Source organism: Schistocerca nitens, chromosome 2, assembly GCF_023898315.1.
Source record: "Schistocerca nitens isolate TAMUIC-IGC-003100 chromosome 2, iqSchNite1.1, whole genome shotgun sequence".
NCBI classification, from domain to species: Eukaryota; Metazoa; Arthropoda; class Insecta; order Orthoptera; family Acrididae; genus Schistocerca; species Schistocerca nitens.
The window spans coordinates 980,305,673-980,321,960 of NC_064615.1; the positions used below are offsets into that span (position 1 = coordinate 980,305,673).

General features: G+C 41.2%; 1 protein-coding gene across 1 annotated transcript in view; it reads left to right on the top strand.

The window, feature by feature from the left end:
• Positions 1–11,789: 11,789 nt before the first annotated feature.
• Positions 11,790–16,288, top strand: part of LOC126234751 (transmembrane protein 181) — a 236,396-nt gene continuing 231,897 nt past the window's right edge. Inside the window, exon 1 of the mRNA XM_049943498.1 lies at positions 11,790–11,956. The gene's annotated coding sequence lies outside the window, so the exon portion shown is untranslated. The remainder of the gene's footprint in view (positions 11,957–16,288) is intronic.

Consider the following 16,288-nt stretch of genomic DNA (forward strand, 5'->3'; position numbering starts at 1 on the left):
TTTTTCGTAAAGATTTCTCATATTCTTAACGATTCTTCATCTTATTCTTCCTAATGCAAAAACGGTGGCGTCTGATCTTTTTTTAACCACGACGCTGTAAACTTCCACATATCTGTCTTACGGCACAACATTTCTACAAGTACTTGCAGCAAGTTCCCGAAATTAACACAGCCAAGAGACTTGCAGAAGTAAATATGCGCAAGTTTTTGGTCTTACGCAAACACCAGAGCAAATGCTTGCAGAAGTTACTTGGGGAAGCTGTATGCTAGTGAACATACTCCTATAACGTGTGTCGCTCACTTGCAAACATGGGGCCGGCGTAGGAAAATCGCGCTGAGACTTTTGCGTCGCTGTTGGTAATGTTGGCGCCGGCTGAGTGGCCAAGCGGTTCTAGGCGCTTCAGTCTGGAACCGGGCGATCGCTACGGTCGCAGGTTCGAACCCTGCCTCGGGCTTGGATGTGTGTGATGTCCTTAGGTTAGTTAGGTTTAAGTAGTTCTAAGTTATAGGGGACTGATGGCCTCAGATGTTAAGTCCCATAGTGCTCAGAGTCATTTGAACCATTTTTTGGTAATTTTGGCATCACCGGTCCCCATCGAGCCTTTCTCAAGTCAACCCATAAATTCGTTGGTGTGCAAAACTTATGGACAAAAGTAAGTTTCGCACAGTGTGTTATTATCAAGCAACACAGCTTGATGGAACTTAGACCAAATACAGAAAAACTGTTACGGTATAGCACAGAAGATAACTGAAAAAATATGCAATGCGGCAAACAGAGTCACTGTGACTGACGCCCGAACAACAGGGAACTGATATGCATTGACACGAGAAAATAGCCCATTGATAATGGCTAGGCATTAGCCGAAATCTGGATTTGCCAAAAAAACCTACAAAAAAGGACGACTGATTGTTGTGCTCTATCATCTACAAATTCCTGTTTCTGTTAAAACCTACTGTGAGGAAGTTCTTTACACAACTCTTCTTGAATTATACGTAAGGAGAAACAATTTGCCTAATTTGTCTAATGGTTTAAATGCCTTGCTATCGAAATTAAAACTGGTTGTGAGAAAGAAAACGAAACCACATATTTTCACAACACAGCATAGAATACAATTTTCTTTCTCGCAGTCAGCTGTAATAGGACCTTTTAGAAAGTGTTGCTAACAAAATTTCCCATGTATATGCACACGTTTGTACACCGTATACGTATATTAAAAATATAAGGGCTATGTCTGTCCAACTCCTTATTACTCGTAGATTATCATGTAAAAGTTTGAAGTGAATCGGTCAAGAATTTTTCAAGATTTTTACGAACAAAATTTCTCCTTTATGTACTACATTTATCTTTACATACCATATATATTAAAAATATGTAGCCTATGCCTATCATATCGTTTATTGGAATGTCATCTAAAAATCTGAAGTTAATGTGCCAAGAACTTTTGGTGGTTTTTGCTAACAAGCTTAGGCAACTAATTGTTTTTATATACAAAGTTGTAGTATAGACTTTATTTATACGTCCGTATACTATATATAAAAATATTTAGCCTATGTTTGTCCGAACGCTTATAAGAGTATCGTATAAAATTTTGAAGTAAATCAGTCCTTAACTTTTCGATATTTTTGCTAATAACTTTTCCCCGTTATACAGTGTGATTCAGCAGCTGCTAATGCTGGGTTTTATGCAACCCACAACTCCTTCAGATACCACACGCAAGATTTCCATATTCTCTGTTCGTTACATGCAGACTATTAGCCCTACAGAAAAAAATGAGAAAAAATGAACAGGATCTTTTTGTAGAAAATATAAAGTAATTAAATTATGTGCTGGGATACATTTTCGCTAGAAGCCATAGTTCTCGATTTATTCAAGAAAAAGGCACAAAACTGACCTTCAGAAGCATTTTTCTTGAATAACTTGCTATTCATGGCCTCTAGCGAAAATATATCAGAGTACAAAATGTATTTACAGAGAATTTGTTGCAAAAAGTCCTGATCTTTCTTCTGTACGACTAATAGTTCACATGCACTTGTAACGAGCGAGAGAACATAAAAATCTCGCGCTTGGCTTTTGAAGGCGTTGTGGGTTGCATAAAATCCAGCACTACGGACAGGTGAATCACCTTGTATGGTATATATATAAAATCCAGCAGTAGCAAGGTGATTCACCTGTCCGTACTGCTGGATTTTATGCAACCCACAACGCCTTCCAAAGCCAAGCGCGAGATTTTTACGTTCTCTCGCTCGTTACAAGTGCATGTGAACTATTAGTCGTACAGAAAAAAGATCAGGACCTTTTGGGCCCCCGTGAGCACGCAGAAGTGCCGCAACACGACGTGGCATGGACTCGACTAATGTCTGAAGTAGTGCTGGAGAGAACTGGCACCACGAATCCTGCAGGGCTGTCCATAAATCCGTAAGAATCGAGGGATTGACTCCTCTTCTGAACAGCACGTTGCCAGGCATCCCAGATCATCATCATCATCATCATCAGCCAATTCAATCATTAGATGATGTGGCCTCTTCGAGTTGTGGATTCAGGTAGGCTTTCAGAAGTCTTCTCCAAGTGGGACGGTCTTGGGCAGTTCTCTGCCAGGTGTTACCAGCGATCTTCTTGATGTCTTTGTCCCATCTGTCTGGTGGTCTTCCTCTAGGCCTCCGGTGCTCTCTCGGACTCCACTCCAGTACTAGCTTCGTCCATCTGTTGTCTTTTCTTCTTGCAACGTGGCCAGCCCACTGCCATTTCAAGGAACCTACTCTCTCTAAGATGTCATTAACCTTCGTCACAGACCGGATGTCATCTGCCCTTTTCCTGTCCTTTCTTGTATAGCCCAGCATTGATCTCTCCATGGCTCTCTGTGCTGTCCTAAGTTTCCCTTTTGTGAATGAGTTCAGTGTCCATGTCTCGCAGCCATACGTCATCACAGGAAGAATGCATTGATCAAATACTGCTTTCTTCAGATTTACTGGCATTTTTGATCTGAATACTTTTGAATTCTTCCCAAATGCTTGCCAGACAAGATTGCTTGATGCGTCGATCGATTTCTGGCCTTATGTCTCCCTTCATATTTATAATCTGGCCAAGGTAGACATATTCACTGACCTCTTCTAGTAGACTGTCCTTGACTTTCACATCTCCAGCTGGGACCCATTTGTTGGATATTACTTTTGTTTTGGAAAGGTTCATGTTCAAGCCAACCAGCTGACATTCCGATGCAAGATCTGTAACTAAGTTTTGGAGCTCTGCGAAGTCTTTGGCCAGTAAGGCAATATCATCAGCAAATCTCAAGTTGGTAAGCCTTCTTCCATTAATTCTAATTCCCTTACCTTCCCAGCTCAGCTTTGACATAGCCATTTCCAATACAGCAAAGAACAGTTTTGGGGAGATGGGATCGCCTTGCTTGACACCCCTCATGATGCGGAATTCTTGAGTTGATTCGCCGATGTTAACATAGGCTGAAGAATTCTCGTAGATTTTCCTGAGCACTTCAATGTATGCTGCTCCCACTCCTTGCTCGCTCAAAGCTTGGAGGACAGCTACATGGCTAACGGAGTCAAATGCCCAGATATGCTCAATAATGTTCATGTCTGGGGAGTTTGGTGGCCAGCGGAAAAGTTTAAACTCAGAAGAGTGCTCCCGGGGCCACTCTGTAGCAATTCTAGACGTGTGGGGTGTCACCCTGTCCTGCTGGAATTGTTTAAGTCCGTCGGAATGCACAATGGACATGAATGGATGCACCGATCACACAGGAAGCTTGTACGTGTCGCCTGTCAGAGTCGTATCTAGGCGTATCAGGAGCCCCATATCACTCCAACTGCATACGCCACACACTATTACAAAGCCTCCGCCAGTTTGAACAGTCTCTTGCTGACTTGCAGGGTCCGCGGATTCATGAGGTTGTTTCCATACCCATACACGTCCATCTGCTCGATACAATTTGAAACGAGACTCGCCTGGCTAGGCAATATGTTTCCAGTTATCCACAGTTCAATGTCGGTGTTGACGGGCACATGCGAGGCGTAAAGTTTTGCATCGTTCAGTCGTCAAGGGTACACGAGTGGGCCTTCGGCTCCGAAAGCCCATATCCATGATGTTTCGTTGAATGGTTCACACACAGACACTTGTTGATGGCCCAGCATTGAAATATGCAGCAATTTGCGGAAGGGTTGCACTTCTGTCAGGTTGAGCGATTCTCTTCATTCGTCGTTGGTCCGTTCTTACAGGATCTTTTTCCGGCCGCAGCGATGTTGAAGATGTGATGTTTAACCGGATTCCTGATATTCACGGTGCACTCGTGAAATGGTCGTAGGGGAGAATCGCCACTTCATCGCTACCTCGGAGACGCTACGTCCCAGTCCGCAGCTCGTGGTCGTGCGGTAGCGTTCTCGCTTCCCGCGCCCAGGTTCCCGGGTTCGATTCCCGGCGGGGTTAGGGATTTTCTCTGCCTCGTGATGACTGGGTGTTGTGTGATGTCGTTAGGTTAGTTAGGTTTAAGTAGTTCTAAGTTCTAGGCGACTGATGACCATAGATGTTAAGTCCCATAGTGCTCAGAGCCGCTACGTCCCATAGCTCGTGCGCCGGGCTGGGGAGATATATAAAATATGGAACCTATGTCTTAGTGAGCATTTACTACCACATTATCTACCAATATGAAGTAAATCTGTGAAGAACGTTCGAGATTTTTGGTAACAATGTTAAGCACAGACTTGTATTTGTATAACTGCATAGATAAGCTTCTGTAACATATTCATATTTCCACTGAACCGCGAAAGCGGCTCTTAAATGCCCTCTTTGTCTGTCCTATATAAAGGCTTGAACATATATTACGTTGTATTTTATATACTCTAGGTAGCCACTTGATGGCATTATTGGTGGGAAAGAACAGAATGATATCATGCTTTTAAATAAATTCGTCGTACGACTTGAAATGTCACATAGAAATGGGATTGTAGTGTATTTCTTAACAGTAAGATTTTTATTAAGTGTAGAGAAATTTATTTTCTTCATAATTTATTATAAAGTTTTTGTGTAAGGTTTGCTTGATATACGTTTTTCACCGGTATATACTTTAAGTTTTGTGGCAAGGGGTTAGGGGCATCTCAGTGATACGGTCGATCATAGCTTGAAAGAATGCCAATCTGTGACAAGAAGAGACATGAATTATGTTATCTGTTGCGGGAGGTTTCCTGTAAATACCAAAGTTAATGTTACCATCTACTAAACTTAGTTTCAGATACGGAAAACTCAGTTCATTATGTTGGTTGTGTATTTCATATGTAAATTTAAAATTAAACTTGTCACGCCTTAAAGCACAAATTGGCATTGGGAAGGAGGAGAGGGAGGGGTGCGGGAAAATGTTTCGAAAAGATTTGAAATTATGGGTAAAGTTTTTGGTACTCGCTAAATGCTTTCATACTCTAATACTGGACGAATGTGGTCTGCTACTTTCATCATCATCATCATCATTATCATTTAGGACTGATTATGTCTTTCAGCGTTCAGTCTGGAGCATAGTCCCCCTTATAAAATTCCCCCATGATCCCCTATTCAGTGCTAACATTGGTGCCTCTTCTGATATTAAGCCTATTACTTCAAAATCATTCTTAACCGAATCCAGGTACCTTCTCCTTGGTCTACGCCGACTCCTCCTACCCTCTACTGCTGAACCCATGAGTCTCTTGGGTAACCTTGCTTCTCCCATGCGTGTAACACGAGGCCTAAACCCACACTGATTTTCATCCAATTTGTCCTCAACTAATACTCGCACTTTCCTTTTAACAATACCTGAGAAGATTTTACCCACAACGCTGATTAAAGAGATACCTCTGTAGTTGTTCCAATCTTTTGTGTTTCCATGTTTAAAGATTGGTGTGATTACTGCTTTCGTCCAGTCTGATGGAACCTGTCCCGACTCCCACGCCATTTCAATTATCCTGTGTAGCCATTTAAGACCTGACATTCCACTATATTTGATGAGTTCCGACTTAATTTCATCCACCCCAGCCGCTTTATTGCACTGCAATCTATTGACCATTTTCTCCTCAAATGTGATCCTATTTCCATCATCATTCCTATCCCATTGTACATCGAAATCTGAAACATTACTGATCGTATTTTCGCCTACATTGAGCAACTCTTCAAAATATTCCCTCCATTTGCCCAAGGAATCAACAGGATTCACCAGCAGTTTTCCTGACCTGTCCAAAATACTTGTCATTTCCTTCTTACCTCCCTTTCGAATACTGCTAATTACAGTCCAGAATGGTTTTCCAGCAGCTTGACCCAAAGTCTCCAACCCAAAGTCTCCTACCTTTGCACAAAAAAAAAGAAAAAAAAAGTGTACTCTAAGACAAAAAAAGGTGGGGATTTAAGGAGATGGGACCTGGATAAACTGAAAGAACCAGAGGTTGTACAGAGTTTCAGGGAGAGCATAAGGGAACAATTGACAGGAATGGGGGAAAGAAATACAGTAGAAGAAGAATGGGTAGCTTTGAGGGATGAAGTAGTGATGGCAGCAGAGGATCAAGTAGGTAAAAAGACGAGGGCTAGTAGAAATCATTGGGTAACAGAAGAAATATTGAATTTAATTGATGAAAGGAGAAAATATAAAAATGCAGTAAATGAAGCAGGCAAAAAGGAATACAAACGTCTCAAAAATGAGATCGACAGGAAGTGCAAAATGGCTAAGCAGGGATGGCTAGAGGACAAATGTAAGGATGTAGAGGCTTATCTCACTAGGGGTAAGATAGATACTGCCTACAGGAAAATTAAAGAGACCTTTGGAGATAAGAGAACGACTTGTATGAATATCAAGAGCACGGATGGAAACCCAGTTGTAAGCAAAGAAGGGAAAGCAGAAAGATGGAAGGAGTATATAGAGGGTCTATACAAGGGCGATGTACTTGAGGACAATATTATGGAAATGGAAGAGGATGTAGATGAAGATGAAATGGGAGATACAATACTGCGTGAAGAGTTTGACAGAGCACTGAAAGACCTGAGTCGAAACAAGGCCCCCGGAGTAGACAACATTCCATTGGAACTACTGACGGCCTTGGGAGAGCCAGTCATGACAAAACTCTACCATCTGGTGAGCAAGATGTATGAAACAGGCGAAATACCCTCAGACTTCAAGAAGAATATAGTAATTCCAATCCCAAAGAAAGCAGGTGTTGACAGATGCGAAAATTACCGAACTATCAGTTTAATAAGTCACAGCTGCAAAATACTAACACGAATTCTTTACAGACGAATGGAAAAACTAGTAGAAGCCAACCTCGGGGAAGATCAGTTTGGATTCCGTAGAAACGCTGGAACACGTGAGGCAATACTGACCTTACGACTTATCTTAGAAGAAAGATTAAGGAAAGGCAAACCTACGTTTCTAGCATTTGTAGACTTAGAGAAAGCTTTTGACAATGTTGACTGGAATACTCTCTTTCAAATTCTAAAGGTGGCATGGGTAAAAAACAGGGAGCGAAAGGCTATTTACAATTTGTACAGAAACCAGATGGCAGTCGAGGGACATGAAAGGGAAGCAGTGGTTGGGAAGGGAGTAAGACAGGGTTGTAGCCTCTCCCCGATGTTGTTCAATCTGTATATTGAGCAAGCAGTAAAGGAAACAAAAGAAAAATTCGGAGTAGGTATTAAAATCCATGGAGAAGAAATAAAAACTTTGAGGTTCGCCGATGACATTGTAATTCTATCAGAGACAGCAAAGGACCTTGGAAGAGCAGTTGAATGGAATGGACAGTGTCTTGAAAGGAGGATATAAGATGAACATCAACAAAAGCAAAACGAGGATAATGGAATGTAGTCGAATTAAGTCGGGTTATGCTGAGGGAATTAGATTAGGAAATGAGACACTTAAAGTAGTAAAGGAGTTTTGCTATTTGGGGAGCAAAATAACTGATGATGGTCGAAGTAGACAGGATATAAAATGTAGACTGGCAATGGCAAGGAAAGCGTTTCTGAAGAAGAGAAATTTGTTAACATCGAGTATAGATTTAAGTGTCAGGAAGTCATTTCTGAAAGTATTTGTATGGAGTGTAGCCATGTATGGAAGTGAAACATGGACGATAAATAGTTTGGACAAGAAGAGAATGGAAGCTTTCGAAATGTGGTGCTACAGAAGAATGTTGAAGATTAGATGGGTAGATCACATAACTAATGAGGAAGTATTGAATAGAATTGAGGAGAAGAGGAGTTTGTGGCACAACTTTACAAGAAGAAGGGACCGATTGGTAGGACATGTTATGAGGCATGAAGGTATCACCAATTTAGTATTGGAGGGCAGCGTGGAGGGTAAGAATCGTAGAGGGAGACCAAGAGATGAATACACTAAGCAGATTCAGAAGGATGTAGGTTGCAGTAGGTACTGGGAGATGAAGAGGCTTGCACAGGATAGAGTAGCATGGAGAGCTGCATCAAACCAGTCTCAGGACTGAAGACCAACATACATACAAGACAAAAAAAAGATACACCACGAAGGAATTATCTGAATGAGATGGAAATCGGTAGACGTGATGTATGCATACAGAAAAACAAATGATTACGGTTTCAGAAACATTGGACGATTTATTCAAGAAAAACCGCTCCCCAAATTGATCAAGTCAATAACGCATTGGTCCACTTCTGGCCCATAGCAAGCAATTAGTCGGCTTATTATTGATTGATAGAGATGTTTGATGGGCTCCTGAGGGCTATCATGCTGAGTTCCGTCCGGTTGGCGCTTTAGATCCTCAGTATCACGAGCTGGTTGGAGGGCCCTGCCCATAACGCTCCAAACATTCTAAATAGGGGAGAGGTTTGGCGACCTTGCTGTCAAAGGTAGGGTTAGGCAAACACGAAGACAAACAGTAGAAACTCTCGCCTTGTGTGGGCTGGCATTATCTTGCTGGAATGTAAACACAGGATGGCTTGCCATGAAGGGCAACAAAAGGGGGAGAAGAATATCGTCGACGTACCGTTGTGTTGGTAGGCTGCCTCGGTTGACAGCCAAAAGAGTCCTGCTGTTAAAAGAAATGGCACCCCTGACCATCAACCTTGGGTGTCGAGCAGTATGGCGAACGACAGTCAGGTTGCCATCCCATCGCTGTCCGGGTCGTCTCCAGACGAGTCTTCGGCCTGGAGAAGAATTGGCTGCAGTGCTGAGTCACGCTTCGCTGCAAATTGAGCTCCAACGACCTGCGGGATTGGGGACCACGAAATAGACGAAGTGAAGAAATTCGGCTACGTTGGAAGCAAACTAACCCACGACAGACTGAGAAAGGAGGACATAAAAAGCAGACTAACTCAGGCAAAGAGGGCATTCCTGGTTGAAAGGTGCCTGCTAGAATCAAACATCGACCTTAATTTGAGGAAGAAATTTCTGAGACTTTACGACTGGAGCACAGCACTGTATGGAAGTGCATCATGGAGTATCGGAAAACCGGTTCAAATGGCTCTGAGCACTATGGGACTCAACTGCTGTGGTCATAAGTCCCCTAGAACTTAGAACTACTTAAACCTAACTAACCTAAGGACAGCACACAACACCCAGCCATCACGAGGCAGAGAAAATCCCTGACCCCGCCGGGAATCGAACCCGGGAACCCGGGCGTGGGAAGCGAGAACGCTACCGCACGACCACGAGATGCGGGCACGGAAAACCGGAAAAGAAGAGACTCGAAGCGTTTGATACGTGGTGCCACACAAGGATGTTTAAAATTGCTGGAATGATAAGAAACGAGCATGATCCCCTCAGAATCGGAGAGAAAAATACTGTCAAGAAGAAGGTTCAAATGGTTCAAATGGCTCTGAGCACTATGGGACTTAACATCTATGGTCATCAGTCCCCTAGAACTTAGAACTACTTAAACCTAACTAACCTAAGGACATGACACAACCCCAGTCATCAGACAAGAAGAAGGGACTGGATGATAATTTTCATGATACTTGAGGGACCTAAGGAGGGTTCAAATTGATGGGAGAGACAGAGTTGGAATACATCGAACAAGTACCTAATGATGTTGGTTGTAAGTGTTACTGTTAAATGAAATGCCTGGTACAGGAGAGTAAATCGTCCCCCTCCCTCACCCTCGAGAAAAAAATAGTACTTAGCCGCTCGTAGCGCCACTATATTAATCCTCCTAGTACCAATAGGGTCAGTATGACCTTATAATCACAGTGAAAATATAAATCTCCCTTGTTTTCAGAACTATCGTTTTCAAAATATGTGACTTTCTCCCTCTGAGTCAGTTGCATCCAATGGTGCTTTTCTCATTTTTTATATTTACAATACATTAAAATTTATTCATGGTTTTTCCTCTGAGTACCAGTGGGGACAATAAGCCCCCCCCCCCCCTGCAGTTAAAATTGTTTGTTTCTTGAATGCAACATTTATGAAAGTAGAATGATGACTGTTACATTGAACAGCTATTACAGGGAACACCTGCAACAATGAAAATATTATTTCCCATTAAGTTTAGTACCCATTATTAGGTTAGCTTGCCTCAGCTGTTGCTCTACCCTTTCTAGTATCACTGGGATCATATGACTCCATACGAGTAAGCGCATTGCAAATATATATCTTCCTTGTTTTCAAACCTATTATGTTCAAAATATATTATTTTCTGCTTCTGCATCAAATGTATCCAATAATGCTTTGTTCGGTTTTGTATGAACATAATATTAAAATTTATTCATACTGAGTACCACTGGGATCAACATGACATCAATCAAAATTTCTTTTTGTTTCTGGAAAGTAACATTTATGAAAATAGAATGATGACTGTTTGTTGAACGTTAGTAATTTATGTTTTTACGTTAGTTCCTTAAAATACTGGCAAAATATCCCGTGAAAATTAGTTGGGGTCCTTATGATTCTACTGATGCTCAATAAAACAAATAAATCCTGGTAGGAGGGTTAAACGAGACAACAAACGTGGCATGCTGGGACTCAGCACCTCGATAGATAGATGATACCTGAAGGACTTGCTCACAGCCACGTAGAAGAATGATCATCTTTGGGTCATTCAACCGACCATACTGGTGTCACAGTTGGAAAAAATAATCTTCAGGAATAGGGCGTTAGGGTGCCGTCTATATTTTATGAATGTGAGAGTCAGCAGCGTCAGACTACTCGCAGCGGCGACTACGTCTAATTTTGTTCACCACACAGATCTCGCAGCGGCGACTACGTCCAATTTTGTTCGCCATACAGGAGGATTTCCCAAAAACTGCGATCAGTGCACTTGATGTTGCCAAGCAATGTTCTGCAGTTTTTCAAGTTTTTTGTTATGTTTCTAATCCGTCTTTAGTTAACTTGGGCACATAAGTCGTGCAGGCTATTTGCTTTTGACACAATAAATAAATAAATGACTACTTATGCTATACAGAATCATCACATTCTTTTTGTACATTTCAAACACTAAATGATTTCTAACATTATTTCTTTATTTGTCACAATGATTCTGTGATTTGTTTATCGCTGATAATGTGTGTTACGCTTCGGCTAAGTTTCATTACACTTGACACATAAAGTTCCGTTTTATCGCTATTTTCGTCATTGTTTCTCTGTGATTTGTGGACCCCAGTTTACTATCTGAAAAGGGCTCATAAGTCTCACGTTTGTTGCACGCATAATCCAGTAAACGCCGTGTGGTCAGCGAGGACGTCACACGACAGACAACGTCAAGATAACGCCCGAAGCGGCGATTGTGGACGGCTGCACGCCAGACGCAGATCAATAACTGGCTGCCATGACAACAGCCCCCTCCCCTTGGCCACTTCGCCACCGCCACCGCACCACGGGCTAGCTTTACGCCTGGCGACCTAGTTCACTGCGTGTGTACGAGTTTGCATGCTCGTCGTCAGGTCGACGTAGCGGATCATCGCATCCGACGGGTTTCACACGACACGAGCTTCATGCCGTCCATGGGTCTCCGCGGAAGATAGCTTTAACCAGCTGAAAGAGGTTAGTGAAGGTAGTTAAATGGGCTTCCGGTCAAATTGGGCTCGGAATCCACGCTTTCACCTTATTTCCTGGCATCCGGGATGAACAAGTCCACTTACACGTCCAGAAACACAACCTACATTTAGGTACCCGCACATCGCTTGTTAAATGCAGAGGTTACGAATTTTTAGTGGCATAATATTAAAATGTGCCACCTGTGCAATAATAGTTTCAGTGTATTGCGTCACTGCAGAACCAGCGTTTGAAAAACTTAATAAAGCTGTAGGTACAATAAAGCACAAACAAAATAAGAAGGGTAGTAATTTCTGAACAATAGTCGCATATATGTGTTGTCTGTGTACAATGAAACACCTGTTCCGGTTGCAACTGACAATTCTGAGAATTGTGTGTACACAAATATCTCTGGATGTAAGATATGTACACACGCTGTAGTCTAATTGAAAAATCGCCTAAAAACCAGTTATGAAACTGAAAGATAAATGCGATCTATTTTAATAAATGAAAATGAATCAAAAACTTCTTTCACAAAATATTGTTATTATCTTTTATTTTACATGGTTGCGATTCTTTTTCAGTAGTCCTATGTTACTAACTATTAATTTAATTGATGCCATTTTGGTTTTGAATAGACACGCGTTGACGTAAAATTACAGCTTGAAATAGGCAAAATAAATGAAACCGCGTTGTATCTTAATCATTATTGACAATGAGAAAAAAGACTGTCAGTAATGTAAGTGAGAACTGGTCTGGTAAACTAATGACTATCGTTGAGATCTGCAATGATAACACGCATAATTACAAACATCATACAAAGTGTAATTTGCTGCAACGTTCTACGAATTTTAATTGAAAGTTCGTAGTGCTGGTGCTTCCTCATTAATTCAGAACATAGTAGAAAGATATTACTACGTCTCGTGTGTCTGCCATTTAAGGTTATTGTTTATGTTTTTTCAGCGACTGAGATATTCCACAGCAAAACTATGACGTTGTGGGCAATTGGCGTTTTTTTTGTTGATGACATGGGGAGATGTTGCCCAGAATCGAAATTATTTTTTGATAACAGTATTTGATAGGATCTCACTTAATATCGTATGTTGTTAGAGATTTGTCACAGTCATTAAAATAGTGATGCGAAATCCTGTTTATATCCATAATTTTCAAATAGAATCAGGTGTTGCTATTTTTCCGCGAAGAGTAAACGACTAGCGGATTGCAATGCATGCAAAATAAGAAAACTGCTGACTTACGGAGAGAATTGTATTTCAACTTCTTTTGTGTTGATTTACTGCAAATTCGCTAACAACTCATTGTCGTCATCTCTTCATTTGTAATGAATGATTCAATTTATCACTGTAGCTGACAGTATATCAGATTTTGAGCTTGAAGTTCGACATTTTTCTTAACATTAAGTCTGTTACGTAACGCTATGTTGAAATGTGGCATTTGATAGGAGATGTAGCATGACGAAAGACATTGTTTATTTACTTTCACTATTTGTTTTGATGTACTCGCTATGTCTGCCGCATGTAAAACAGAACGTAATTGAACTATACATAAAAGAACTGTTTTCAGTCGAAGGAACTGGGACGAAAAATGTGGGATGTTCAGAGATAACCTACTAGGGGTCTGCAAATAAACATATACGCAGTAAGCGAGGAGAAGTATTATGGTAGAATGTAGTACTTTATCTGTTCGGTGTTACATTTAAAATTCAGTGAATGCTTCTTCCTAACTTTTCTAATAAGTTCACCGACAACAAACCGTTGTTTCGTGTGACAGAAGCACAGTAACACGACATAACATGCCATATGAATGCCGAGAATCGTCGCTGATGTAGAATAACTTTTATGCTTAGTTTTAACTTGAAACAGTTCTGCAGCATTGTAAAACGAAAATTATTCGGACGAACTATTATAGTAAACTACTTCAACTTCAGCCATGTGAAGAATGTGATAGCCAAACACCAAAATAAATCACGAACTGCTATGTAAAGATCGAGAGCTGCACAGTTGGATGGGGGTAAAAAATTAATAGCCTGTTTGACAGTTATTTTTAATTATGTATTTGCATACTCCGCATCTTGCATATTTCTATGTTAATAATCATCCATGAGCACTTTTTTTACTCGTTAGTGAGCCAGAAATGTATGTCCACATCCTTTTTAATGACTGCAGCTCGTATTCTACGACAATTTGTACAATGATTTAACCGGTATAAACCTATTTTGTTGATACAAGAGTAAAATTTTGTTTATGTTGTGAAAATTAAGATTTAGCTGCGCATTTCTGGGTTTATCAGAAAGTTGTCCACGATTATTCGAGAATAATATCAGCCTTATCCTTTGGCAGCAGCAGAATACGAAAAAAGAAGTTCTTTCTCCAAATCCAAAGTCTGCCACTTATCTGACATACGACTGAGCCCATGAGATCATCCAGTGTTCATATCTCCACAAATTTACAAACTAGGTACATTCATGAGTCGACGGGTTCCAATACTGGCTCACTCACGTCGGAATCATTAGCTAGTATTTTCCAGAACTTGTGAAGTGCACAATCATTTTTTACATGAAAAACAATTTGCCAATCTTTACTTCACTTTGAAATCTCATCAAGATCCGACCGGATGTTGGCGCGGCTTATTTCCGACAGTACTTCATCACAGATAGCATCATCCGTAAATATTCTGAATTTGCAATTGATATTGTCTGTCACGTCACTGACGCACAATTTTAACGTCAATGGTCCCAACACACTTACCTGTGGCACGTCTGAAGCTGCTTCCACTTCTGTCGGTGACATTCCATTCCAAATGGAAGGCTGCGTGCTCCCAACCAAGAAATCCTCAACCCAGTCTCACGTTTTGTTTGATGCCACATATAACTATACTTGTGTCAAGAACCAAACCGTTGGTGCGTACAGAGTCAAATGTTTTTGGGAATCAAAAAAGCCTCCACCTGACTGCCTTGATCCACGGATTTCATGTGAGAAAAGTCCAAGTTCGGTTTTGCATGACCGCTGTTTTCGGGATCCATGTTGACTGGCATGGAGGAGGTCGCGCTTGCCGAGATACTTCCATTAAGATCCTGCGTCATCTTAAAATACGTAAACTACAAAATTCATATCCAACGTTCGCTCATGTTACACTGGTAGAATTTGAGTATTTTATCGTTTACCCGTTTTACTCATATAAGTTTATGCGCCTGTACTTACAGAAGGATTTTAATGAAATTGACGCTGGCTGTGGAAGCCTACGTAATTATGGCTTGTCCCGGTTTAACAGAACACCCATTTCTAGAATGTCCCACACTGCGTCTTACTAGGGGTTGCACAACTGATTTTGGAATGCGATTTTCATCCAGTCCCATTGCATTTCTGCCCAATTCTTTGTGATATTTATAAATATTTGCCTCGGAAATAAGAGATATAACTCCTTTTTGATACGATAGTACGGTAGGTTCTGGAGAAGCCCTTTCCTACACGTGGAAACTTCATTTGTGCTGACATTTCTCAGGTTCCCTCGGAATGATTGCTTAATTGTGAGCTTCCGGGTGTTCTGCCGAGTTGATTTTTTTCCGTTTTGTGTGCAATATTTCGACTACCGACCAAGCCGTTCTCTTTAAGTGCTGCGGCTTTTGCTATTATGTGGAGGCCTACTCGCTTCCTGCACTACAACCAGGCTGTGTTTTCGATCTTTCCAGATACTTGGTCAACAGAAAATAAGTAAGAGATCTTTGACTTCTCATCCTCGGTCTCAGTCTCCACCTCTTTCACAGATATTCTTGAGTTTGACTGCATCATTCTTTCAGTTTGATGGTTTCACTACCCAGTCCTTCGGGACACTATTCGGCGAGGTACTCCTTGTTTGAAAGTGTACCAGAATCTTTAGCATCGAATTTCTTTGTGACGGACGGTGATGGGTCGAGACGTGGAGACAGTACACTATTAACTCATTTATGCTGCTAACTTCGCATGTTAGTACCCATGTTTCACCGTTATCCAACTGAGTTGAACAATTATCTTTTCGTTTAATTTGTATTTCTTTTCGGTCAGAGTTCCATTGGGTCCTTTACGTAAGTATCCTGAGAAAGTGTACTAACAAAGTTTCAAAAATCGGCTTTAAATGATTACTCTAGGGATATACTACAACCTCCTACGTATCGCTCACACGTCGTAAGGCTAGAATTAGAATAATTACTGTACGCACAGAGGCATTCAAACAATCATTCTTCCCGCGCTCCATACGTGAATGGCACATAAGAAACCCTAATAACTGGTACAATGGGACGTACCCTCTACCATACACTTCACGGTAGTTTGTGGAGTATAGATGTAG